This window comes from Bos grunniens, chromosome 13 (genome assembly GCF_055505025.1).
Source record: "Bos grunniens cultivar Pamir isolate PY7600 chromosome 13, Bosgru_T2T1.0, whole genome shotgun sequence".
Lineage (NCBI taxonomy): Eukaryota > Metazoa > Chordata > Mammalia > Artiodactyla > Bovidae > Bos > Bos grunniens.
In genome coordinates this window covers 36,190,434-36,215,575 of record NC_141177.1, presented here as the reverse complement: position 1 = coordinate 36,215,575, position 25,142 = coordinate 36,190,434, and the positions used below count along the sequence as shown (strand labels likewise).

The 25,142-nt window shown below is 41.9% G+C and overlaps 1 protein-coding gene, 1 long non-coding RNA gene and 1 pseudogene across 7 annotated transcripts in view; 1 reads left to right on the top strand and 2 right to left on the bottom strand.

Annotated features, from left to right (window-relative positions):
* The window catches only part of SLC23A2 (solute carrier family 23 member 2), a 142,856-nt gene extending 128,915 nt beyond the window's left edge, over nt 1-13,941 (bottom strand). The window contains exons 1-2 of one of the 5 annotated variants that reach the window (XM_086333495.1): nt 13,867-13,941; nt 13,432-13,519 (exon numbers count right to left, since the gene is read on the bottom strand). The gene's annotated coding sequence lies outside the window, so the exon portion shown is untranslated. Of the gene's footprint in view, nt 1-12,271; nt 12,676-13,431; nt 13,520-13,866 lie in introns of those variants that run through there. The other 4 variants (XM_086333497.1, XM_086333499.1, XM_086333498.1 and 1 more) reach the window with 4 other exon arrangements.
* LOC147360738 (uncharacterized) lies at nt 13,789-24,866 on the top strand. Its single transcript, XR_015139393.1, has 3 exons — nt 13,789-13,907; nt 21,807-22,152; nt 23,908-24,866. It is a non-coding gene; the product is annotated as an uncharacterized LOC147360738 (long non-coding RNA).
* On the bottom strand, nt 16,135-17,412 carry LOC147360739 (T-cell leukemia/lymphoma protein 1A pseudogene; annotated as a pseudogene). The gene has a single exon (XR_015139392.1). The product of XR_015139392.1 is annotated as a T-cell leukemia/lymphoma protein 1A pseudogene (transcript).
* Nucleotides 24,867-25,142: the final 276 nt, after the last annotated feature.

Genomic DNA, 25,142 nt, shown 5'->3' with positions numbered 1-25,142 from the left:
ACAGAGGAGCCTGGAGGGCTACCGTCCATACGGTGGCAGAGTCAGAGACGACTGAAGTGACTTAGAACACATGCACGCAAGGCTATTACCAAAATATGACACAAAAGTCTCAGATTTTACTTTTTAATAGTACTGGAGCAAAAGTAAGGAATTAAGGCACAAGAGTGCCATCAACCCAAAAGAGACATCGTATGTGTGCTATGCACTAAAGTGAAAGTGAAGTCACTCAGTCGTGTCCGACTCTGTGACCCTGTGGGCTGTAGCCTACCAGGCTTCTCCATCCACGGGATTCTCCAGGCAAGAATACTGGAGTGGGTTACCATTTCCTTCTCCAGGAGATCTTCCTGACCCAGGGATCGAACCCAGGTCTCCTGCATTGGAGGCAGACGCTTTAACCTCTGAGCCACCAGGGAAGCCTATGCACTAAGACAAGTACTAAGCACCAAAAGTACCCAAATTTAAAACTTGGGTGGAAAAGCTTATAAATGACTCCCAGTCTCCCATTCTGGCTGCTTAGAATAAGAGCACCCAACTTCCAGACCATAACAGTTTAAGTTCCCATTTATTGGGACCAAGATGTTGACAACTTCTAAAGTTCAAATTTTACTTTTTAATTCAGGTGATTAACCCAAGCATATTTTAAAAGAGAAGCAAATTTGAAATCTGAAAAAATTTTAAACAAAATCACGTTCTGATCATTCATCCATAAGAAAAATATTTCCTTTGAAAAATGAGATTTTTATTTTGAAAACCAAATCCCAAGAAAAACGATCTACAAATCAAAAGCTTATGTCTTAAATACATCATAAAATTACAAGAAAAAATGGGTGGGCAAGTATTAAAGTGTTAATATCTAGGATATAAAAAGAACTGCTATAAATCACCAGGAAAAAGATGAACACAGGATTATAAAAACTAGTGAAAGAAATAAGTCAAACAAAAAAAAACTCATTAAAAAGTGTTCAAATTCACTAGTTATCAAAGCAAAAGAAACATGGTTCTTCTTGGTTTAAAAAAAATTTTTAAGTTTAAATAGTAAGATTAATTCCCTAACCTGGATGCAGAAATATCTGGCATATATGTTACATATGTATCAAAGCTTTAAAAATGCAAATGATATCCCTTCTTCTAAAAATGTAGTCTGAAGAAAAAAATCAGAAAAAAGCATATAGATTTCCATACAAGGCTATTCACTGTTGTATTCTGTTCACTACAGGGGGGAAATAAATAGCTCATAAACTAAATACCCAATAGTAGAAAGATCTGTCTAATAAAACATGATGTATTCAGCACAAATGAGCTGTTAAAAAATATGTTTTAAGGGACTATTTAATGATTTAGTTATAAGCCTAAGACACATTGCTAAGCTTAAAAACGGGATTTAAAAGGCCCCTGTAATCACTGCAGATGGTGACTGCAGCCATGAAATTAAAAGACACTTACTCCTTGGAAGGAAAGTTATGACCAACCTAGATAGCATATTCAAAAGCAGAGACATTACTTTGCCAATAAAGGTCCGTCTAGTCTAGGCTATGGTTTTTCCTGTGGTCATGTATGGATGTGAGAGTTGGACTGTGAAGAAGGCTGAGCACTGAAGAATTGATGCTTTTGAACTGTGGTGTTGGAGAAGACTCTTGAGAGTCCCTTGGACTGCAAGGAGATCTAACTAGTCCATTCTGAAGGAGATCAGTCCTGGGTGTTCTTTGGAAGGAATGATGCTGAAGCTGAAACTCCAGTACTTTGGCCACCTCACGTGAAGAGCTGACTCATTGGAAAAGACTCTGATGCTGGGAGGGATTGGGGGCAGGAGGAAAAGGGGACGACAGAGGATGAGATGGATGGATGGCATCACTGACTCGATGGACGTGAGTCTCAGTGAACTCCAGGAGCTGGTGATGGACAGGGAGGCCTGGCGTGTTGCGATTCATGGGGTCGCAAAGAGTCGGACACGACTGAGCAACTGAACTGAACTGAACTGTATGTATGGAAATTCCTTGGCAGTCCAGTGGTTGGGACTCGGGGCTGTCACTGCAGCAGCCCAGATTCAATCCTGGAAGGGGGAACTAAGATCCCACGAGTTGTGTGGCAAGGACAAAAATAAAAGGCCCCATGAGATCTCTATTTTGAAACACACACAAATAAACATATATATATGCATAAGTGAAAGACAGTATACATTCAAACAAATCAGAAAAAAAGAGGGAACATCACTGAGTAAACTAAGCTTTTTTGTGTATAAGTTTTCACCACAATTCCCAAATTCCTTAAAATCTCTAAGATGGGACACTGGTCCCACTTTCAGATCTTAATCCTGACCAATGCCTTCATATACTTCAGTAGCAATTCTAATCCCATATCATAATTAATTACTGTGAATTTCCTGCATATTCTTCTCAAATCAGCCCATTTCCTATAGCAAAAAGAAAAAGGACACAAAACTTCCTGAGAAATAACAGACACTCTCCAGGGAGTGCACTCTGTCTTTGCTCTCTGTACAGACTGGGTACAACTATACACACCTAGCAGGAAGGCTAAAGCAAAACCACTCCTTGAGACAATGACATCAGTGATAATATTAAAAGGAAATGCAAAAAAAAAAAAAGAGGAAATGCACAGACTTCTCTAATATTGAATACAATCTTCACCAAAATGACTGAAAGCTTCACACATGAGGCTCTCACTACTACAAAAATTCTTTTATAGCAATGGTTCACAAACTCTAGATGCACACTGTAATCACCTGGGAGAGTTTTTTTTAACCCCTACACTTATATGCTATACTCTGATCAACTGCACCCTAGCTGATTCCAATTTGCTGTTAAGGAAATTAAGGCTGTTAATTTGCTGTTAAGGTTGCTGACTTGAAGCATTTTTTCCAAACATCATACCAGAGTGAGTGGAGAAATCAATTCAGTAGACCGGGGCCAGCAATATTTTTAATTAAAAAATCAATAAAAATAAAAGAATGGGACTTCCCTGGTGGACCAGTGGTCTTGCAATGCAGGGCACTCAGTTTCCATCCCTGTCGGGGAACTGGGATCCCACATGCCCCTGAGCAACCAAGCCCGCACACCGAAACTACTGAGCCCGTGAGACTCGAGTTAGTCCCATGCAAAGCAAGGAAAGATCCTGCATGATTCAACCAAGATCCCATGTACCGCAACTGAGACCCTACTCAGTCAGATAAATAAATATTGAAAAAAAAAAAGAATGGAATGAATACATCAGAAAATATCAGAATGTATTACTGCTAGCACAGATACATATTTTCCCATGAAATTTTTTGTTTATAATATGTAATTCTTGGCAATACTACCCAGATTGACCTACAGATTGAATGTAATCACTATCAAAAATCTCAGTTGTCTTTTTGGAAAAAATTGACAAATTGATCCTAAAATTCAAATGGAAATGTAAAGGACATAGAATAGTCAAAACAATCCTGAAAGAGAACAAAACTGGAGCACTCACACTTTCTAATTTCAAAACTTAATAAAAAGTTGTGATAATTAAGACAACATAGTCCTGGTACAAACTGTTAGTCACTCAGTTGTGTCCGATTCTTTTGCAACACTACGGACTATAACCCACCAGGTTCCTCTGTCTATGGAATTTTCCAGGCAAGAATACTGGAGTGGGTAGCCACTCCCTTCTCCCGAGGGATTTTCTCGACCTGCATTGCATACAGATAAGACATACAAATGAACAGAATAAAATTGAGAATTCAGAAATAAATCTTAATGTTTGTCAGGTAAATTTGGACAAGGATGCCAGGACAATTCAACGGGGGGAAAGAATAGCCTTTTTTAAAAATGTTGCTGGAAATCCATATACAAAGAATTGAAGTTGGAGCCCCCCTACCTCACACCATATACAAAAAGGATCAAAGACGCAAATCTATGAGATAAAACTATAAAACTCTTAGAAGAAAACAAAGCGGTAAATCTTCTTAGAAATTACAACGAAACTATAAGCAATAAAAAGATAAATAGTACCTTATCAAAATTAAAAAGCAGAAGTTTTTAATTAAAACTTCAGAAAGTTTAGCTTAATTTAAAACTCGGAAAGTTTCAAAGGACATCGGCAAAAAAATAAAGACAACCCATAAAATGGAAAAAGTTATTTGTAAAATTATGTATCAGGTAAGGGACACGTCACATATATTAAGAAAATTTATAACTCAACAATAAAAAGACAATCCAACTGAAAAATGAGCAAAGAACTTAAGACATTTCTCCAAAGACAACATAAAACTGCTGAACAAGCACATGAAAAACTGCCCCACATCATTAGGAAAATGTAAATAAAAACCACAGTGAGACACTGCTTCACACCTACTGGGATGGCTATACTCAAAGACAGACAATAACACATGTGGAGAAATTAGAACCCTCATAAATTGCTGATGCCTCCACTTGGAAAAAATTTGGCAGTTCTTCAAAATGTTAAACAAAGAATTACCATATGATCCAGTAATTCCACTCCCTGATATTTACTAAAGAAAAATTTAAAACATGATCACACCAATGTTCACAGCACCATTCTTAACAGTAGCTAAAATCTAGAAACAACCCAATGACCATCAACTCATTAGTAGATAAAATGTGGCACTGATTCTTGCAACAATACAGATGTCTTAAGAACACTATGCTAAGTAAAAAGCCAATCACAAAAGACCACATATTGTACGATTCCATTTATATGAAATACCCAGATAAGGCAAATTCACAGAAACAGTGCAGATTAGCGTTGCCAAGGCCTGCTGGGGAGGGGAAAAGGGGGGATGACTGTTAATAGGTATGTGGTTTCTCAAATTAAGACAGTGGTGATGGTTACACAACTCTAAAAACAACTGAAACATACCTTTCAAAGTGAAGACTTTCTGGTGTGTGAATTCTATCTCAATAAAGCTTTTCTTTTAAGGTTATTCTGTCAAGAGCCCCTTCCCTGTCATTCCCACAGAACCTTATGTGGTTCCTTTACCATAAGATAGAAAGGTTATTTATTCATACTAACCCAAAGGCCTTACTTCAGAGTCTTATATTTGACAACCAGATCAAAAAATCACTTTGGATGTCACAACTAATTTTTTCCATTAAGTAGAAAAAGTAAATATCAGAATATACATCATATAATATTTTTGTGAAACTTGTTTTTGAGATACACACACAGACATATATATGTCGGTGAAAAGTGAGTCAGTCAAGACAAAGTCTGGAAAACATATTTTAGGAGTTGACAGACACCTACTCAAGGAACAAAACGAAAAGTACAAGATCTCAGAGTTGAAAACAAAATGCAAGAAAGCTGAAACCACTTTGGAGCATTACCCTAGGCACTGAACTAAACACTAGAAGTGAACTGGACTCTTATGTCTGTTTTTACTGGTCAAGTGAATAAAAGATTCCCTACCCTGTTAACTTCCCAGGACTTCTGAGAGGGTTCAGAGGAGCCTCCTGCTCCCAGGAAGTTCAGGATCACTGCTGGAAATACAGGACCCCAACTTACACTGGGTGTCAAAAAGCATGTACAAATAGGAGAACTTCAACAGAAAAGGAAAAATCGATACTGCTAGTATATTCAGTTTATCTCCACAGGTAAGAAAAAAAGAAAACAAGAACCCACAAAACTGCTCTGAGGGAAGGAACATTTTCAAAGACTGAGGGTCAGAATCCCTGATACAAAAGATATGAACAGCACAGGATACCTGAACCTGAAGCAAAGGTATAAATTGTGTAGTTCCTTCCAGCTAAAAATCTGAGCTCATCCTTAAAACAGCACAAAAAACGAATTTGGAGAATTACAAAAACAGGGACAGATTCTACCAAAAATTTATTTCCAGGGTCAATCTCAAGATGAGAAATTTTTTGTTCATTCAAACACTAAGTACGATATTGTAATTAAGTCAAAAATACACTGAAAATAGGACACTTTAATATCATTAAATATTATATACATTAATGCACACCAATAAATATTGAAAATAAAAAGGACCACTATCACATTTAGACCTGTTCTGTAAGTACTCTGCAGTTTGTATTAGGAAAAAGAAGTATTTAAGAAGAAAACAAAACAAGACCTTTTGCAGCTAGCATGACTGTCTATCCAAGAAACTCAAGAGAATCAACTGAAAAGTAAAACTTCACAGAGTTTGGTCAGGTCGTATGCCAGACACAGTGCTGCTTCATTTCCCTTGAGGACACACAAATGACTCCCCTTGCATCTAGGATATGGCCTATGGGAGAAAATATTACTAATTCCAAGCTCAGCCCATAAGAAAACCCTTCCATGCACAAAATCTGACAAAATCTCACAAAATTAAAGGCCAGATTTTGAAGTCAATTGTGATATAAGATGGAAGGAGCCTAAATTCCCAACTTACCTGTTAGGGGAGAATCACCTAGAAAAATGTGAGCAAGAAATAACTTTTTATTTTGTTAGTGTACAGATTTGGGCTAGAATTAATTAAGCTGAATAATATAGGTGGTCAGGTATAAAATATATGGACTGCATATACATACTTTCTTTACACTTGCTTTATAAAATTAGGAAATAGGGTACGGAAGGGAGGAGGAAGAAAATCATCTCACTCTAAATAGCAAATATTTTAAAATAAAGAGCAATAAATAAGTGATCTGTAGACCATACATTAGTGAGAACTTTAAAAATAAGAGCTATTAAATCTGCATGAATCAAAAGATTTGTTCATAGACAGAACAATTCAATATTATAGGATGAAAAGTCTCCCCAAATTAACATATATTCAACGAAACTGCCCATTAAAAGTTATTTTGAAACCCTAATTTTGTTCCTTTTTATGGATGAGTAGTATTCTATTATATATATTATATATACCACATCTTCTTTATCCATTCATTTCTCAATGGACATTTAGGCTGCTTCCATGTCTTGGCTATTGTGAATAGTGTGGCTATGAACATAGGGCGCATGTATATTTTTGAATTATAGTTTTGTCAAGATATATGCCCAGGAGTGGTACTGTTGGATCATACAGTAAATCTATTTTCAGTGTTCTGAGGAGCCTCCATACTGTTTTCCATAGTGGCTGTACAAACTTACAGTCCCCCCAACAGTGCAGAAGAGTTCCCTTTCTCCATACCCTCTCCAGCATTTGTTTAAAAAATGCAAATCTTAATAGCATATTTCTCAAACAGAGTGAAAGCAAAATCAAATATAACTTGTCTAGCAGCATCAACTTTACTCAAAGATTAGAGAGGAAAAGTGTTTAAAGTTAAGCCAAGTACTGATGTTTCTGGAATAGAATATAATATTCACATTAATTTTAGATAAAAAGACTTAAAAGTGTCAGAGTTTTCATACTCCCAGCACTTCAAAATATGCAAATATTCCCCTATACCACACTTTTGTACAGTAATTTGTGAAGCGGTGTCTTAATATAGAAACAGCTCTTGACAATAAAATGTGAACTCAAACTTTTCAGTACTAATCACATAAATATTAATTATTACTATGAAGCAGGAATAAGCAAACTTTCTACAAAAAGCCAGATAGCAAATATTTCAGGCTTGCTGGTCATATAGTGTCCTGAATGGTCACAACTATGTTTCAATAAAACTTGTTTTACAAAAACAGATGCTGGTGGTTCCCCAATCAGCAACATTCTCATCACTTGAGAACTGGTTAGAAATTCAGATTACCAGGCCTCACCCCAGAACTTCTGAATGAGAAACTCTTAAGTTTAAGATCTACCATGTCAGACAAAAAAGAGCCTGTACCCCCAGCCAGGTGATGTGCCTTTTGGAGACAGCAAAGGATTTAAGCCAGCACTGCAGAGGGGACAATAGTCTCCAAATTGGATACTGAAATATCAACCACAGAAGAAACAGCATTTCAAGTAGTGCTTTTCATCAGAAGCAGGAGAAGACCACCCACAGAGTTATTATACCAACACCTTTGTAATGAAGTTTTGGTCCAGAATGGAAAAGTTCACGCAAGTTTAACACTGGGGCATGTATATTGTTACTTGAACAAAGGGTTAGAGGGAAGCCACCTCAAAGGAAGACTATAAAAGAAAGGTGAATGTGTTGGGGTTGAGGGCTTGTGGGATGTTCCTACAGGAACAAATGAGGGAACAGAAGGAATAAAGAACTCCAAGTTGGGGTGCAGACCAGACTTGGGTCAAATTCTGACTCAGCTACCATGATCCTGGGGAAGGAGCTAACCACCACCAACTTCAGCATTCTCAGATGTAAAATGAGAATAATACCTACTTCCACAGGGCTGCTGTTAGTGAATACAAGAAGTGCCAGGCTAAGCACCTGGTGACCAATTGACACTATCTTCTCTGCTCTCTTCTATGCCAAAAGGAGCTAAGAAACATAGACCTTCAAGCAAGACTTGGGTACAGCATTCTATCACTAAGGGACCCAAGCTTTATTGAAGCATTAAGAGCAGAATTCAAGACCCAAGAGTTAACTTAGAAAAGTTAACCAAGCTCCAGTTTCTTCATTGATAAGATGCAGACCAGAACCACGTTGGCTGCCAGTTGGAATCAACAATAACGACCTCAAGTGCTCAATACATAGCTAGTGCCCATCAGTACTGTCTGGTCTTTCCTGGGTCCCCTCTATTGCTTAGAGAGGTTCCTGGAGAGAAGAACAATTTTTAAACTTCTTTTGAGTTCAGCTTACAAGATAGGAAGATTCAACCCTGCAAGATTCACATGCACACAAATGAGAACGGTCGCCACCCAGATAGGCAGGCCTAGACCAGGCACTCACTGAGACACCCCAGGGCAACTGACACGAGGAGACTGTAAGGATCAGCTGCTTTCGGAAAAGCCTGTGGAAAGAACCCAGGACTAAAGAAGGCTTTCTGGACCGCAGAACAGAAAAAGCCATGGCTTATGGTCCAATGCAACCTTGACCTCCTCATATGAAAAGAAGAAAGTGAAAAACTCATCAATGCTATAGAAAAACAACGATGAAGGAAGAACCAGAGTCAAGACCATAGCCAACAGAAAGAGGCTGTGAGTTGCACTCTGAAGTTGCTGAAAAGTTCATGGGCAGTGAGACTAAATTAGTTGAAATCTTAAGTATGATCCTCCATAAGATTATGCACTGCCCACTACTGCACCCATTACACTTGAATACTTCTATATTAGGCCTGCAAAAAAAAAAAGAAGAAGTAATGCAAGAGACAGTTATGGGAAAAAAAAATAAGTAGATGGAATTTTTCTTTATGGGATAAACTTTCAAGGAAGGTTTTAGAGGCCACCCAGACCTGAGGTCAGGGATTTGCCTGCCTGAGGTCAGAGGACAGAATTAAGACAAAGGACGATGAGAAGTTCCAAGAAGATTTACATTTCCATGCAAGACCTGTTTCAAGGAAGAACAAAATCTGACTCCATATTGGATCTGTTTCTTCTACTTTAACCTTTGCTTCCAGTTGCTTTTGTTCGCTAAAAGGTTCCTGTCCACACATAATGGTCTGCCTAGGGGAACCCTGTCCCTCTGCTTGAATCTTTGTTCAGAACCCTGTCTACCTGTGGATAGCTACAGGGAAGGAAGAAATTAACATATCTGCTCTCCCCCACAAGGCTGGCCATTCCAGGAGATATTTGCAAGATCAATGGCCTTTTTACTTTACTTCCTTACCTCCCACCCCTCTATAAAGGAACCTAGCATCCAGACTCCAATAAGATGGCTATTTTGAGACATTAGTCTGCCATCTTCTCAGTCTGTCAGCTCTCCAAATAAAGTCGTTATTCCTTCCTTCAACATCTGGTTTCTGATCTATTGGCCTGTCCTACTGCAAGCAGGCTTCCCTGGTAGCTCAGAGGTAAAGAATCCATCTGCCAATGCAAGAGAATAGGGTTTAACCCCTAGGTCAGGAAGATGCCCTGGAGAAGGAAAAGGCCTCTCCAATATTTTTACCTGGGAAACCCCATGGACAGAGGAGCCTAGCAGGCTTGCAAAAGAGTCAGACATGACTTAGCAACTAAAACAACAACCTGTGGCAAGCAGAGAAAGCTTTGACTAAGTAACAGAATCCCCCATCAAACACTCACCCCACCCTTTACTACTGCATTTGGTCACACCAGGTTGGCATGGCAACTTAACATGCCATGGAATGTGTGATTCCTAGGGCAGCCACTTTCCTTCTAGGTGCTTGGGCCAGAACTCTACTCTTGCCCTCAACTCCCTCTCTCATTCCCCACATATGGCCCATCAGCAATCTCCTCAGCCCCATCTCACAAAATGACTACTTCTCACCACCACCCGCCTCCACTCAATCACCATCTTCAGCCCTGTACTAGCTAGCTCCCCTGCAGACCTACCCTGCTCACCCAGACTTCAGTCTATTCACACGTATCAACAATCAGCATGTCTCTGTCCCCTCTCTGTTCAAAACTCTCCAATGGCTCCCACCACCAACCCCGCTTTCAAAGTAAAATCTACAGGCCTTCCTCCTAGGTGCCTGTGGCCTACCATGACTCAACTCCCATAGTCTTTCTGACCTCAAAATCATTCTCTCTTCCTCCTGCCTCAGGGCCTTTGAATCTGCAGTTTCCTCCACTGGGAATGCTCTTACCCCAGACATCCACATGACTCGCTTCCTACCGTCTCCACTCAAAGATGACTCAGAGCTTCCTGTTCTACCTTTCCTAAAATTTCAGCTCCCACCCAACACTTACTACCCCCAATCCTGCCAGATTCTTCTTCAGACCACAAAGTCTCATTGTCTGCCTCCATACTAGTGTGTGAACTGTGTGTGTGGAGGAAATCTCCATACAGCATCTGGAGCACCAAGAGCATTACCTGGCACACAGTCTGCAGTCAATACATGCACTAAATGTGGAGAGGGCTATGAAAAGCCTAAGCTGCAAGCAGATCTCAAATCTTGGACAGCCAACAGTCTAGAACTGGTTACAAAACAACAGGCCAGAAACAGCAAAGCCAGGGAGAAAATGAAGAGAGTACCATAAGGAGCACCAATGACCAGTAAACCCCATGGTGGTAGCTCATAGCCTAACCTTAAGCAGGAATTCTTCCCCAGCAAAAGAATGAAAGAAAGTCCAGAGTTAGGCCCTCTGAGGGAAGAATAACTGGAAGAAAAGCAGGGAGTGAAAAAGAATAAATAAGGTTACCTCGCATTGGGAACAGGCTAGTGTGTTGGGAGTTCTTTAGGCAAGACCTGGAAACAGGTCAGGGAAGGATTGCAAAATGTTTAAATTAAAATAACCTAAGAGTATTAAATAAAAATAAATCAGCTTTTTAAAAGCTTCCATTTACAAGTACAAGCTCTATAGAACTACAAATTATGACTGCTAACTTCTAATTCCTTTAATCATAATGGGAAAATTCCTTAAGCCATCAGTAATACAAGAAACGAGTCCCCAAACGGATCCCAGGTTTTTCTATGGAGACACTGAAGAGGGTGGCAACAACCAACTCAGAATTTCCAGTATCTAAAGACTAGGTTTCAGTCAATAATGTTTGGATTAATAGCATCAGTCACCAAATTAGCTGAGGTACACCTAACTCATTTCTGCAATGCTATGAGCTTTTGCTACATAAAAGAGATAGGCGGTATGGTCTGAAACCTAGCCAATGTTCTAGACAGGTACTTTCATAAGCATTTTTGAAATATCCTAACAGACATTAAAATTCAACTTAATTAGTACTTCCCTGATGGTCCATTGGCTAAGACTACACACTCCCAATGCAGGGAGCTGCGGGGCTAGGGTTCCACCCTGGGGCAGAAAACTATATCCCTGTGAGGCACCTAAGTCCCAGCACAGCCAAATAGAGAAATATTTTTTTTTAATAAAGATTAAAAAAAAAAAAAATCGACTTAAGTGACTTGCCACAGTCAGAAAATACAACTGCCACACAACCATTTGAGGCATGGGGGTGGAGAACTAATACAAAAAGGTATTAAGATACCAAGTTTCTTTAAAAAAAAAAAAATTCACTCCCTACTCCAAGCAAAGAAGTGAAATGCCCTCGGATTCAAAGAAAGAATCTGGTCAACATTTCAGCAAAGGAAATAGTCTAGAAAGCAGATAGCTCATGTTCAGGCTGTCAGGTAAAACAAGTAGTCAGCTGGACACACCCACTCACCCCCTTTTAACTAAAACATGTGCCATGAAGGCTTACTCTGTGCACACTCACTGCTGGGCTTTTAAAAGACAAGTGCCCAGAAAGCTATTAAATTCTGGATGAGTGCAGAGAATTCAGAATTCTGAGCTGAAAGGCTCTTTTTATAAATCTCATATAAGACTCACCTTCAGGGGCTAAATAGGCAAAGTCATTTGTAAAGGTGAAAACGCAGGTACAGACAACTGGCAGAGAGAAGTCTCAGTCCAACAGCATCCAAACGCAAAAAATGTAAAAATTAAAATGTTCCAACCACCACTGCCTCTAGCCTCTGGCTTCAAAGAGGAACAAACTGGGAAAGGAAGGTCACATGGCAATTCATGACAGCTCATACCAGACTGTCTCAGGACTCCCAGCCATGTCCTCACACTGTCCAGCCTTCTCTGAACATGGACGTCCAAATATTAGCTGGGTTAGCATCTTCCCTCTCCTCTGTTACAGCACCGCAAGACTAAAAGTAGAGCGACTCCTAATGCCTCAGACCCAGAAATCCCCTATGGGTGACTTGCTTCCACCTGCAGTTGCCCTCATTTACCCTTTGCACTGACAATCAAGAATTTTAAGTCATGTTTAAAACCCCCAGCCTGCAGGCCGAATTCCTGTCAGCTACCCATCAAAGGGACATCTAGAGTCAAAGGAAGGAGAAAATTCTGCGCCCATAAACTAGTCATACTCGAAAATGTCAATTTCTTTTAACAAGAAGGTGGCAACAGGGGGACCCCGACCCCCAAGAGTCTTGTCAGAAAGAACGGCCCTGGGGACTGGGCAGGAGCTCCTAAAATTACTTGGCGCAGCCACTGTAGGAGAGAAAGAAAGCAAAAATATAAAGGGCACCCCCCCTCCCCCGCCGCCTCTGCCGTCCCTCTTGATGGCCCTGCATTCCTGGGGGCACAGAGATGCCCGCGCGCACCGCCTGCGGAGGGCCGACCGGAGAGCGATCGCAGGCTGCGCGGGCCGAGGGCCGGGGAGACCCCACTAGCCTGCCCGCCGCGCGGCCTGAGGGCCCGAGCGCCCCGCGGCTCCGGCCACGAGCAGAGGTGAGCGCTCAGGGGCCCGGCGGGGGCTGGGGGTCGCCAGGCATCCCTGGGTCCCGCGGCCAGGATGACCTGCCGGTGCAGGGACCCGGCAGATGGGCCCGGGTATGGGGGCGCAGGCCGCACCGCGGGGCCACTGACAGCGCGCGGGGGCCGTGCCTGGTTGGCCTCGTGGGCGCCGCAGGCCCCTCGCTGCCGGGCCTGGCAAGTGCGGCCCGCGGGCCAGGTAGGGGGCGCGGCGGCCGGGCTCTCACCTGGCTGCAGCTCGCCGGGCTCCAGTCCTGCCGGCTGCGCCTCCGCTCCGCAGTACCAGCCGTTGCCTCTGGCTCCCGCGACTGCCGCCTGCAAAATGGCGCCGCGGAGGGGCGGGCCGGGGGCGGGGAGCCGTGGAGCCGCCCGCCCCCGCGCGGACCTGGACCCACCTCTCTCTCCGCGCCCGACCCCCGCCCTCTTGTCTCCCCCGCGGGAGGGGCTCCCCGCCCGTCCGCAAAGCCAAGCCAGCCGTCAGGCCCCCCATATGCCCTCCCCTAATCGTCCTCTCTGCCCCGCCGCTCTCCTTTTATTTCCCACCGCCCCTCGCGTGGGAAGCGCGCCCCTTCTCGTGCCTTCCAGTCTCATCGCTCTTGCGGACCCACTTGGACTATAGAGCGCTTGCCTGGAGTCTCGCCCTCCTCGTATCCCCTTTTTACCGAGCCTGACACCGAGCGAGCCCTGTCGTCTCTCAGAGAAGGTAATAAAGCAATCTGCGGCGCCTTGGGCTCAGTGGATTGGATGTCTTAAGGCACTTTCACTGTTTCTCCAGTTAGGCTGTCAGGGTTTTTTTTTTTTTTTTGAACTTGGGAAGAGGTCCTCGTTACATTGTGCAGAACGAGGCTTCTCAGACTCCCCTGAAGGTCGTGTTTAGTTGCGGCTTCTGATTCAGTGCGTTGGGATGCAGCCTGAGAGTCTACATTTCTATTAAAAAAAAAAAAAAAAAGCGATGTCGCTGGATAAGGGTGGCTTAGCGGAAAGGCCGCAAATAAATCCGTGGCCGTCAGTCTTTAGCGCACCGCAGCCTCACCTTGACCATATCAAGATGGCTGGGTCCCACCCCTAGGGCTTTTGAGACCAGAGGTGTGGAGTGAGGCTCCTGATTTTTCGTTTCTGACAAGTTCCCCGTGATGATCATGCTGTTCTCTGGGGTTCACACTTTGCGAGCCACTGCTGAAGACTATCTGAACTCAAGCCCAAACAAACAAAAACCTAATAATTAATACTCTCATAGCACCTTCCATCTTGAAGTTTGTCTAGTTGTTGTTACAACTGAGTAATAACTGATTAGTGCCCCCAAACAACTCTAGAGAGCTAAAGAACAGTGGACGGTGTCTGATCTTACATTAGGAGGAGATTTTATCATCGAATTTCTGCCTGTTTTACACAGTTTGGAGGCCTCGGTGTTATGGATATCACAGATGTCAATGATGGAGGGTGGTGACCAGCAACTGTGGGAATTTCATAAAATAGATGTGGTCTGAGCCTTTGGAGAAGGAAATGGCAACCCACTCCAGTGTTCTTGCCTGGAGAATCCCAGGGAAGGCGGAGCCTGGTGGGCTGCCGGCTATGGGGTCACACAGAGTCCGACACGACTGAAGCAACTTAGCAGCAGCAGCAGAGCCTTTGAGAATCAATGTCATCCTATTTACTTCTCTAATAACTTGTGTTTTTAAAATACAAGAGTTGGCTTGTAAAATTCAGTACACCCTGGAAGGCCAGGTGTTTTGATCCACACTGAAGATGGAGAAAATGAGACAAAAATTCTGTGACCAGTACCTGAAGAAAAGTTCACACTGCCTGTCCGTTTTAACATCTACACCATCCTCCTATACCAGAGAGAGCCTTTTCCAGCCAATCTGTTATGGGGGGCTGTGGAATGTGGACAGGAGGTACTACTGTTTTGTTCAGCCAGGGATGAGAGATCTCTAATAGAGAAAGGGAGCTAACTATTGCATCCTCAGTATCTCCCTCTCCTTCCCTAGACATGTACAGGTTTTTCCTATTCTGAAAAACTTGCGCTATCCTGGCCTCTCCCACCCTCCTACCTTTCTTCCTTTCCTGTCCTTCTCCTCACTCCTCAGGTACTGTCACCCTTTGCTTTTCCTAATGACAAAGTTACCAGTGACCTTCTAGTTGCCAAATCCAACTACCTGTATACAGACCTTTTCTTCCTTGATGCCTCTGTAACATTCCATTGATTTCTCCCTCCTTCTCAAAACTCTTTTCTAGCAATAATACCACTGGGTCTTACTTATCATTCTACACCCATTGCCTCTCAGTGAATTACTCATGCCTCTAGAAATGTTAGTTTTCCTTAGTATCTCCTTTCTCTCCATCTTTTCCCCTGCCCTGTCCTTCTCTGAAAGTCAGCCATCTCCTTATGATTCCTAAATCTCTCTCCAGACCAGACAGACATCTTCCTGAACTTCTAGGCACACATTTCCAATTGTCTTCCAGATAACCTCTCCTGGATACTATCTAGGAATTTTAAATATGGCATCTCCACAAAATTTTTATTGATGAAATTCAAAATACAATAATCATCGATATAATATTTTTGTAATTCAGGGCACTAATGAGAATAGAATTGGCAGTGGAAGGGGAGATTTTGCTTAATTGGGATCCAATTAATTAGTTGGAGTCCTACCATTAAATTGATTGCAAATGTGTTCATCTGTAAAATCATTCTTAGCTGAGACCAGAACAGCACATGCATTGTAGTTTGCTGACCCCTGAGAAAGTGCTTGGAGAGGAGGGCAAAAGCTTCCTCCCTACACCATCTCTTGGTGTCAGGGGAACTGATGCTTTCTAAATCAGTCCCATACTGAGACATACCTAGGCATGGCACAGCATGGGAGGGCCCAAGACCTACCTGAAACCGTATCTTTTTTTTTTTTGCATGTTCAATGATGTACATTGCATCATTTTTTATTTTATTTTTTTTTATTTTTATTTTTTTTTTAAAGCTGCCACATGACGGGCAGCAGGTACGGGCCCAGCTGGCTGGGGGACACAGGATCCCCCAGGGGCACGTCTTCCTGACGCATGAGGACTTGGAGGCTACCTTCTATCTCGATGGTTATAGGCAGCCAGGTGCGCTGGTTCTCGTCCACATACACGGCCTTTTCCCAGATCCACAGGTGGTCCGGGTGCAAGGGCGTGTGCGCCCCGAAGAACGCGCCCTCGGCCATGGTGCCTCGAGGGGTCTGGAAGCAAGCGCAGGAGCCGGTCGGGGCTTCTCGCCGGACTTGCATCATTTTTTAAAATGAAAGAAAGAAAGAATAAAAGGGAAAGAAAGACCCAATGTCCATTAACTGGGGAATGGCTCTATAAACTGTGGTATAGCATTGTATGGAGTATCATGTAGCCCTCTCCCCAATCCCACCTCCTTACTTCCCTTTTTTTTAATTGAGATATAATTCACATACTATAATATTCACCTTTTTAAAGTACATAATTCAATAGTTTTAATTTGTTCACAAAGCTGTACAACCATCACCACTATCTAATTTTAGAACATTTCCATCACCCCCAAAATGAAACATCATACCTATTAGCAGTCATTCACTCTTCCTTGCCTCCTGCCAGCCCCTGGCAACCACTAATCTACACTCTATTTCTATGTATTTGCCTAATCTGGATATTTAATATAAATAGAATGATATGACATGTTATCTTTTGTGACTGGCATCTTTCACTTAACAGAATGTTTTCAGGGTTAAAACATATTGTAGCATGTCCGTATTTCATTCCTTGTTTTATTGTGGTAAAATAAACACAACATAAAATTTACCATTTTAGTCATTTTTAAATGTACAATTCAGTTGCATTAAGTGCACTTATGTTGTTTTGTAACCATCACCACTATCCATCTCCAGAACTTTTTTATCATCCCATACTGAAATTCTGTACCCATTAAACAATAACTTCCCATGCCCCCAGGTAACTACTATTCTATTTACTGTCTCTGAATTTTCCTGTTCTAGGTATATCATCTAACAGGACTCATACAATATTTGTCCTTTTGTATCTGACTTCTTTCACTTAGCCTAAGTGAACAATCATCCCAGTTGTAGCACATATCAGAATTCCATTCTTTTTTAAAAAATACTTATTTATTTATTTGGCTGGACTGGGTTAAAGTTCAGCAAGCAAACTCTTACTTGCAGCATGCGGAATCTAGTTCCCTAACTAGGCATCAGACCCAGGCCTTCTGCGTTGGGAGCACAGAAGCTTGGCCACTGGACCACCAGGGAAGTTCTCATTCTTTTTTAAGGTCAGAATGTATTCTATATATAGACGCACCATAAGATGACATCTTCACCACCAGGCTGACACCAAGAGAGACAGCTGTGGGTAGCAGTGTCCTCAAGGTGCAGGCCAGGACTGGGAGTACAGGTGAGAAATCTGCCAGAGAAGTCAACATAAAAAGATAAGAAGCTGAGGCTTCTTCAGCAGGAGGGCTGGGCTTGGTGGAGATGTCCAGGTGGTGAGTGAGCAGGAAAGCGAGAGCTGGCCTGAGGCTTGGAGAGACTTGTGCTTTGCGTTTGATCACTATAGAAAATGACTCAGTCCCTCTCTGAGAGCTGGGACCTCTATTCCCTAAAAAGGAACAAAAATTTAGGCATCGTTGTATCATTTTCCAGCTATCAGATTGGCAAAGATTAATAAGAAGGTTGGTTATGGCAAGGGAATCTGTGGGAGGAAGTCTAAACTGGTCTACCCTTTCCACATCTCTGCCTTGCTAAATGACCCTGGGGAAACCATTTAACCAGGCTACGTGTAGGTGTCCCATTATGCAAACTTAAGATAATTCTGTCTACTCTATCTACCACCTAGTGAATATATGGATTAAATGATATAATTACTGTGAAAATATTTTCTACAAATGTTTTTCATAGCCCTTTACAAATAAAAATTACATATTACTATAAGAGGCCTAATCTAGCTGTAAAACTGAGCCCATAGCTGGTTTTGAGCCATAAAAATGAGCCATACCACACACTCATTCTTTCCCTAGACTATGTTTACATTCTATCTATAATGAATTTCATTCTCTTTGTTTTTGATAAGATCTCCAGTTATATAAGGTCACTTGGAATTTAGGTCCTTTGTGCCCAGATTGTTGACTGCTCCACTTACTCATCTAAGTTAGTATAGCCACGTCATTGGTCACGTGTTACCAGGCAGGCACTGGGCATCACTGACAAAGCTCACCTCACCTGCCGCAGTGAGCCTATACACTGGTAAGTATGGGAGGTCAGGAGAGAAATAATTGTATACCCAATGTCTAGCTGGGCTCCTGGTACCTAGTGGACTTGTATTCTAAGTCATGAAATGGTAACCAGTAAGTAAGTAAAATTTGTGTCTGTGATAAATGCTAAAAAGGGACAATAAAAGGGGCTGACTATAATCCAGGTTGGGGCACCATCTTAGATAAAGTAGTAAAAAAGGCCTAAAGGGACATTGTTGCTGTGACTCAAAGTCAATTATACTCAGTTGGGAAAGACCATTCCAAAAAGAGGAGTAGCAAGTATAAATGTCCTGAAGCAGGAAAAAGCATGTCATGTTTGATAAATTGAAAAGCAGTTGATGTGATTAGGACACAGAGATGAAATGAGATTGGGGAAGAGGTCATGAGAGGCCCAGATGACACAGGGTTTCTAAGTATAATAGGAAATCATTAGAGGGTATGAGCAGGGAAATAATATGATCTCATTTCTGTTTTAAGATGATCACTCTGTTGCTATGTGGTTTGGGATACGTCAAAAGTAAATCAAACACAGAACAGGGAGGAGTTATAGTAGCTCAGATGGAAGAAGGTGGCTTGACCTAAAGTGAGAGCAGTACAAATGAACATAAGGAGGCAAATTCAAAATATCCTTGGAAGATAAAATGACAGGGATTGCTAACAGGCTGTATACGGAGTGCAAAGGAAAGGGAGGTATCAAGGAAGGCTTTTGGGTTTGGAGCTTAGGCAGTCAGATAGGTGAGGAACTACTTCATAGACAGGATGAATGGAGGAGCTTTGGAAAAGTCTTCTATCTGTGACATCTCAAGAGGGAACAATTGGATAGCTATATCCAGATTCACTCTTATGGGCTCAGGGAGGAGGGTTGGGCTGGACTTAAACACTTGGGAGTCATCAGCTCTGTGTAATATTTAAAACCAATGAATCCAATAGGATCATGTAGGAGAGTATACAGATGGAGAGGAGTGAAGTCCCAGAGATGAGCCCAAAGAGTCTTCACCAGCACAGGAGACTGCATAATACCCAATGTTGGTGAAGACATGAGGAAATTAAAACCCTCCCACACTCTTGACAGGAGTTAAATCAGTACAACCTTTCTGGAAACCTTGGCAAGGTATATTTTAAATCTTTAAAAACTGCTTACACTTTAATCTTACAAGTCTATAGAAGTTTCAGTTCAGTTCAGTTCAGTCACTCAGTCATGTCCGACTCTTTGCTACCCCATGAACTGCAGCATGCCAGGCCTCCCTGTCCATCACCAACTCCTGGACTTTACCCAAACTCATATCCATTGAGTCAGTGATGCCATCCAACCATCTCATCCTCTGTTATCCCCTTCTCCTCCTGCCTTCAATCTTTCCCAGCATCAAGGTCTTTTCCAATGAGTCAGCTCTTTGCATCAGGTGGCCAAAATATTGGAGTTTCAACTTCAACATCAGTCCTTCCAATGAACACCCGGGACTGATCTTCTTTAGGATGGACTGGTTGGGTCTCCTTGCAGTCCAAGGGACTCTCAAGAGTCTTCTCCAACACCACAGTTCAAAAGCATCAATTCTTCGGAGCTCACCTTTCTTTATAGTCCAACTCTTACATCCATACATAACTACTGGGAAACCATAGGCTTGACTAGACAGACCTTTGTTGACAAAGTAAGGTCTCTGCTTTTTAATATGATGTCTAGTTTGGTCATAACTTTCCTTCCAGGAATAAGCGTCTTTTAATTTCATGGCTACAATCACCATCTGCAGTGATTTTGGAGCCCCAAAAAATGAAGTCTGACCCTGTTTCCACTGTTTCGCTGTCTATTTGCCATGAAGTGATAGGACCAGATGCCATGATCTTAGTTTTCTGAATGTTGAGTTTTAAGCCAACTTTTTCACTCTCCTCTTTCACTTTCATCAAGAGGCTCTTTAGTTCCTCTTTGCTTTCTGCCATAAGGGTGGTGTCATCTGCATATCTGAGGTTATTGATATTTCTCCCGGCAATCTTGATTCCAGCTTGTGCTTATTCCCAGCCCAGAGTTTCTCATGATGTACTCTGCATTGAAGTTAAATAAGCAGGGTGACAATATACAGCCTTGACATACTCCTTTTCCTATTTGGAACCAGTCTGTCGTTCCATGTCCAGTTCTAACTCTTGCTTCCTGACCTGCATACAGGTTTCTCAAGAGGCAGGTCAAGTGGTCTGCTATTCCCATCTCTTTCAGAATTTTCCACAGTTTATCGTGATCCACACAAAGGCTTTTGGCATAGTCAATAAAGCAGAAATAGATGTTTTTCTGGAACTCTCTTGCTTTTCCTGTGATCCAACAGATGTTGGCAATTTGATCTCTGGTTCCTCTGCCCTTTCTAAAACCAGCATGAACATCTGGAAGTTCATGGTTCATGTATTTCTGAAGCCTGGCTTGGAGAATTTTGAGTATTACTTGACTAGCGTGTGAGGTGAGTGCAATTGTGTGGTAGTTTGAGCATTCTTTGACATTGCCTTTCTTTGGGATTGGAATGAAAACTGACCTTTTCCAGTCCTGTGGTCACTGCTGAGTTTTCCAAATTTCCTGCCATATTGAGTGCAGCACTTTCACAGCATCATCTTTTAGGATTTGAAATAGCTCAACTGGAATTCAATCACCTCCACTAGCTTTGTTCGTAGTGATGCTTCCTAAGGCCCACTTGACCTCACATTCCAGGATGTCTGGCTCTAGTTGAGTGATCACACCATTGTGATTATCTGGGTCATAAAGATCTTTTTTGTATAGTTCTTGTGTGTATTCTTGTGACCTCTTCTTAATATCTTCCGCTTCTGTTAGGTCCATACCATTTCTGTCCTTTATTGAGCCCATCTTTGCATTAAATGCTCCCTTGGTATCTCTAATTTTCTTGAAGAGATCTCTAGTCTTTATCTTTCTGTTGTTTTCCTCTACATCTTTGCATTCTAGGCATAGGAACCTAGAATGTCGGTCCATGAATCAAGGAAAATTGGAAGTGGTCAAACATGAGATGGCAAGAGTGAACATCGACATTCTAGGAATCAGTGAACTAAGATGGACTGGAATGGGTGAATTTAACTCAGATGATCATTATATCTACTACTGTGGGCAGGAATCCCTTAGAAGAAATGGAGTAGCCATCATGGTCAACAGGAGAGTCTGAAATGCAGTACTTGGATGCAATCTCAAAAACGACAGAATGATCTCTGTTCGTTTCCAAGGCAAACCATTCAATATCATAGTAATCCAAGTCTATGCCCCTACCAGTAACACTGAAGAAGCTGAAGTTGAACAGTTGTATGAAAACCTACAAGACCTTTTAGAACTAATACCCAAAAAAGATGTCCTTTTCTTTATAGGGGACTGGAATGCAAAAGTAGGAAGTCAAGAAACACCTGGAGTAACAGGCAAATTTGGCCTTGGAGTACAGGATGAAACATGGCAAAGGCTAATAGAGTTTTGCCAAGAGAATGCACTGGTCATAGCAAACATCCTCTTCCAACAACACAAGAGAAAACTCTACACATGGACATCACCAGATGGTCGACACTGAAATCAGATTGATTATATTTTTTGCAGCCAAAGATGGAGAAGCTGTATACACTCAGCAAAAACATGAGCTGACTGTGGCTCAGATCATGAACTCCTTATTGCCAAATTCAGACTTAAATTGAAGAAAGTGGGGAAAACCACTAGACCATTCAGGTATGACCTATCAAAGTTTATCCTATGGAAATATTTATGAATGTATGCAAAGGTTTATGGACATGGATGTCTATTGTAGCATAATTTGTAATAATAAAAAAATGGGAAATCTCCTAAACATCTAATAAGAGAGATTTTTAAGTTTTTTCTTTTTCTTTTTGGCCTGAGCTGCACAGCATGCAGGATCTTAGTTCTCTGTCCAAGGATCAAACCCAAGGCCCCTGCAGTGGAGTGGTGGAGTCCTAACCACTGGGCTACCATAGAATTCTCAAGAGGAATTACTAAATACATTTCAACACAAGTGTTATGCAACTATTTTGTTTGATGATGTAGAAAAATATCAAATGATTGGAAACAGTGTTCATGAAACATAAATCAAAAGCAGTTTGAAGTGCATATAAATTAAATTACCTTTGACTGAAAATAACAAAGAATGCTGAATCTTATTTATGCGTAAGGAATAAAGAATGTAAGGGCATAAGGAAAATGTATTTTCTCTGCTAACAAAAGCCCAGAGGTAAGGATGGATTTAGGATTGATTAATAGTTTCATACCACCTTTGAGGACCCAGATTCTTTCCAGGGTGTGGGCAGGGTGTGAAAAAGGTTAGGAAACAGTGACTTAGACCAATGGTTCTCAAAGGGTAATACTTAAACCACCAGTTTCAATTGGGATTTTTTTAAAAAAAAACAAATTCTTGGGTTCCATCCCAGACTTTCTAACTCATAAACTCTGGAGGTACGACCCAGTAATCTATGTTTTAACAAACTCTCCAGGTAATTATAATGTTTGAAAATCATTGGCTTAGACTATTCAGGATTTACTCTTGAATAGGGAATACCTGAAAAATGTGACTGTGGCACATGACTAGGGAGAGGTTGATGGACAGTCATGGTTAATACTGGGATTGGTTTCCCAGCATATTTTCCTGGACAAAGAAGGCTAGAAGCTAAAACTCCCACCCGTCAGAACTTCCACCCCTCAAAATGCTCCTGTGGACCTGTGGATGAAAGCTGAATCATGTGCAGGAGAGGCAGGACTCAGAAAAGACTGGCTGCTGGTGTGAATATGGCACGTGCGTGTGTGCTCAGTTGCTCAATCGTGTCCAAGTCTGCAGTCCTATAGGCTGCATCCCACCAGGCTCCTCTGTCCATGGGATTATCCAGGCAAGAATACTGGAGTAGGTGGCCATTTCTTCCTCCAGGGGTTCTTCCCAACCCAGGCATCAAAACCTGCCTCTCCTGCATCTCCTGTGTTGGCAGGTGGATTCTTTATCACTGAGCCACTTGGGAATGGTGCACAGGGGTTAGGATTCTGGAGGTGGCAGGAGTTTCCTCATCTGCAGTATCCTGACTGTGGCATGGGCAGTAGGGTCGTTGGCATCCCAGTTCTCAGTGCAGTTTGGGAAGTCATTCTGTGACTCCTTTTTTTTTTTATTCTGGTAAAAAAAAACTATCATCTTAACCATTTTTAAGTTCAGCCATGTTGAGTATATTTGCATTGTTGTACAACAAATCACTAGGACCTTTTCCTCTTGCAAAACTGAAACTACCCATTAAACATGAATTCCTCCCTCCCCTAACCCTTGGCAACCAATTTTTGATCTTGTTGCTATGCTTTTTACTACTTTAGAAATTTCATGTTAGTGAACTCATATAGTATTTGTCCTTTTGAAGCTGGCTTATTTCACTTAACACAATGTCCTCAAGGTTCATTGCTGTTATAGCATGTGACAGGTTTTCCTCCTTTTTTAAGGCTGTGTGATATTCCATTCGTCTAGTCAAGGCTATGGTTTTTCCTGTGGTCATGTATGGATGTGAGAGTTGGACTGTGAAGAAGGCTGAGCACCGAAAGAATTGATGCTTTTGAACTGTGGTGTTAGAGAAGACTCTTGAGAGTCCCTTGGACTGCAAGGAGATCCAACCAGTCCATTCTGAAGGAGATCAGCCCTGGGATTTCTTTGGAAGGAATGATTCTAAAGCTGAAACTCCAGTACTTTGGCCACCTCATGCGAAGAGTTGACTCATTGGAAAAGACTCTGATGCTGGGAGGGATTGGGAGCAGGAGGAGAAGGGGACGACAGAGGATGAGATGGATGGATGGCATCACTGACTCGATGGACGTGAGTCTGAGTGAGCTCCGGGAGTTGGTGATGGACAGGGAGGCCTGGCGTGCTGCGATTCATGGGGTTGCAAAGAGTCGGACACGACTGGGTGACTGATCTGATCTAATCTGATATTCCATTGTATGTATGTGTGTTGGTGTGCTAGTCGTTCAGTCGTGTCTGACTCTTTGCAATTCCATGGACTGTAGCCTACCAGGCTCCTCTATCCATGTGATTTCCCAGGCAAGAATACTGCAGTGGGTTACCATTTCCTTCTCCAGGAGATCTTCCTGACCCAGGGATCAAACCCTGGTCTCCTATATTGCAGGAAGATTATTTCTCTGTATCATAAACACAAACAAGATATACCACATTATCTTGTTTGTTTGTGTTTTTTTGACCATGCCATGTGGTATGTGGGATCTTAGCTCCCTCACCAGGAATTGAACTCATGCCTCTTGCATTGGAAGCACCAAGTCTTAACCACTGGACCACCAGGTAAATCTCATTTTCTTGATCCATTTCTCTGTCAATGGCATTAAGATTATTTCCATCTTTGGCTGTTGTAAGTAGTACTGCAATAAACATGGGTATGCAAACATCTCTTTAAGATCCCGCCTTGAATTCTTTTGGACATATACACCCACAAGTGGTATTGCTGGATCATATGGTAATTCTGTTTTTATTTTTTTTGAAGAACCTCCATACTATAGTGGATTCACCATTCTGACTTTTTCTTAAAGGGCCAAGTGGTAAATATTTTAAGCTTTGTGTATTATATATGGTCTCTGTCACAACTACTCAACTCTGCATTGTAGTGTGAAAGCAACTATAGACAATATGTAGACAAAAGAGTGTTACTATGTTTTAATAAAACTCTATTTGT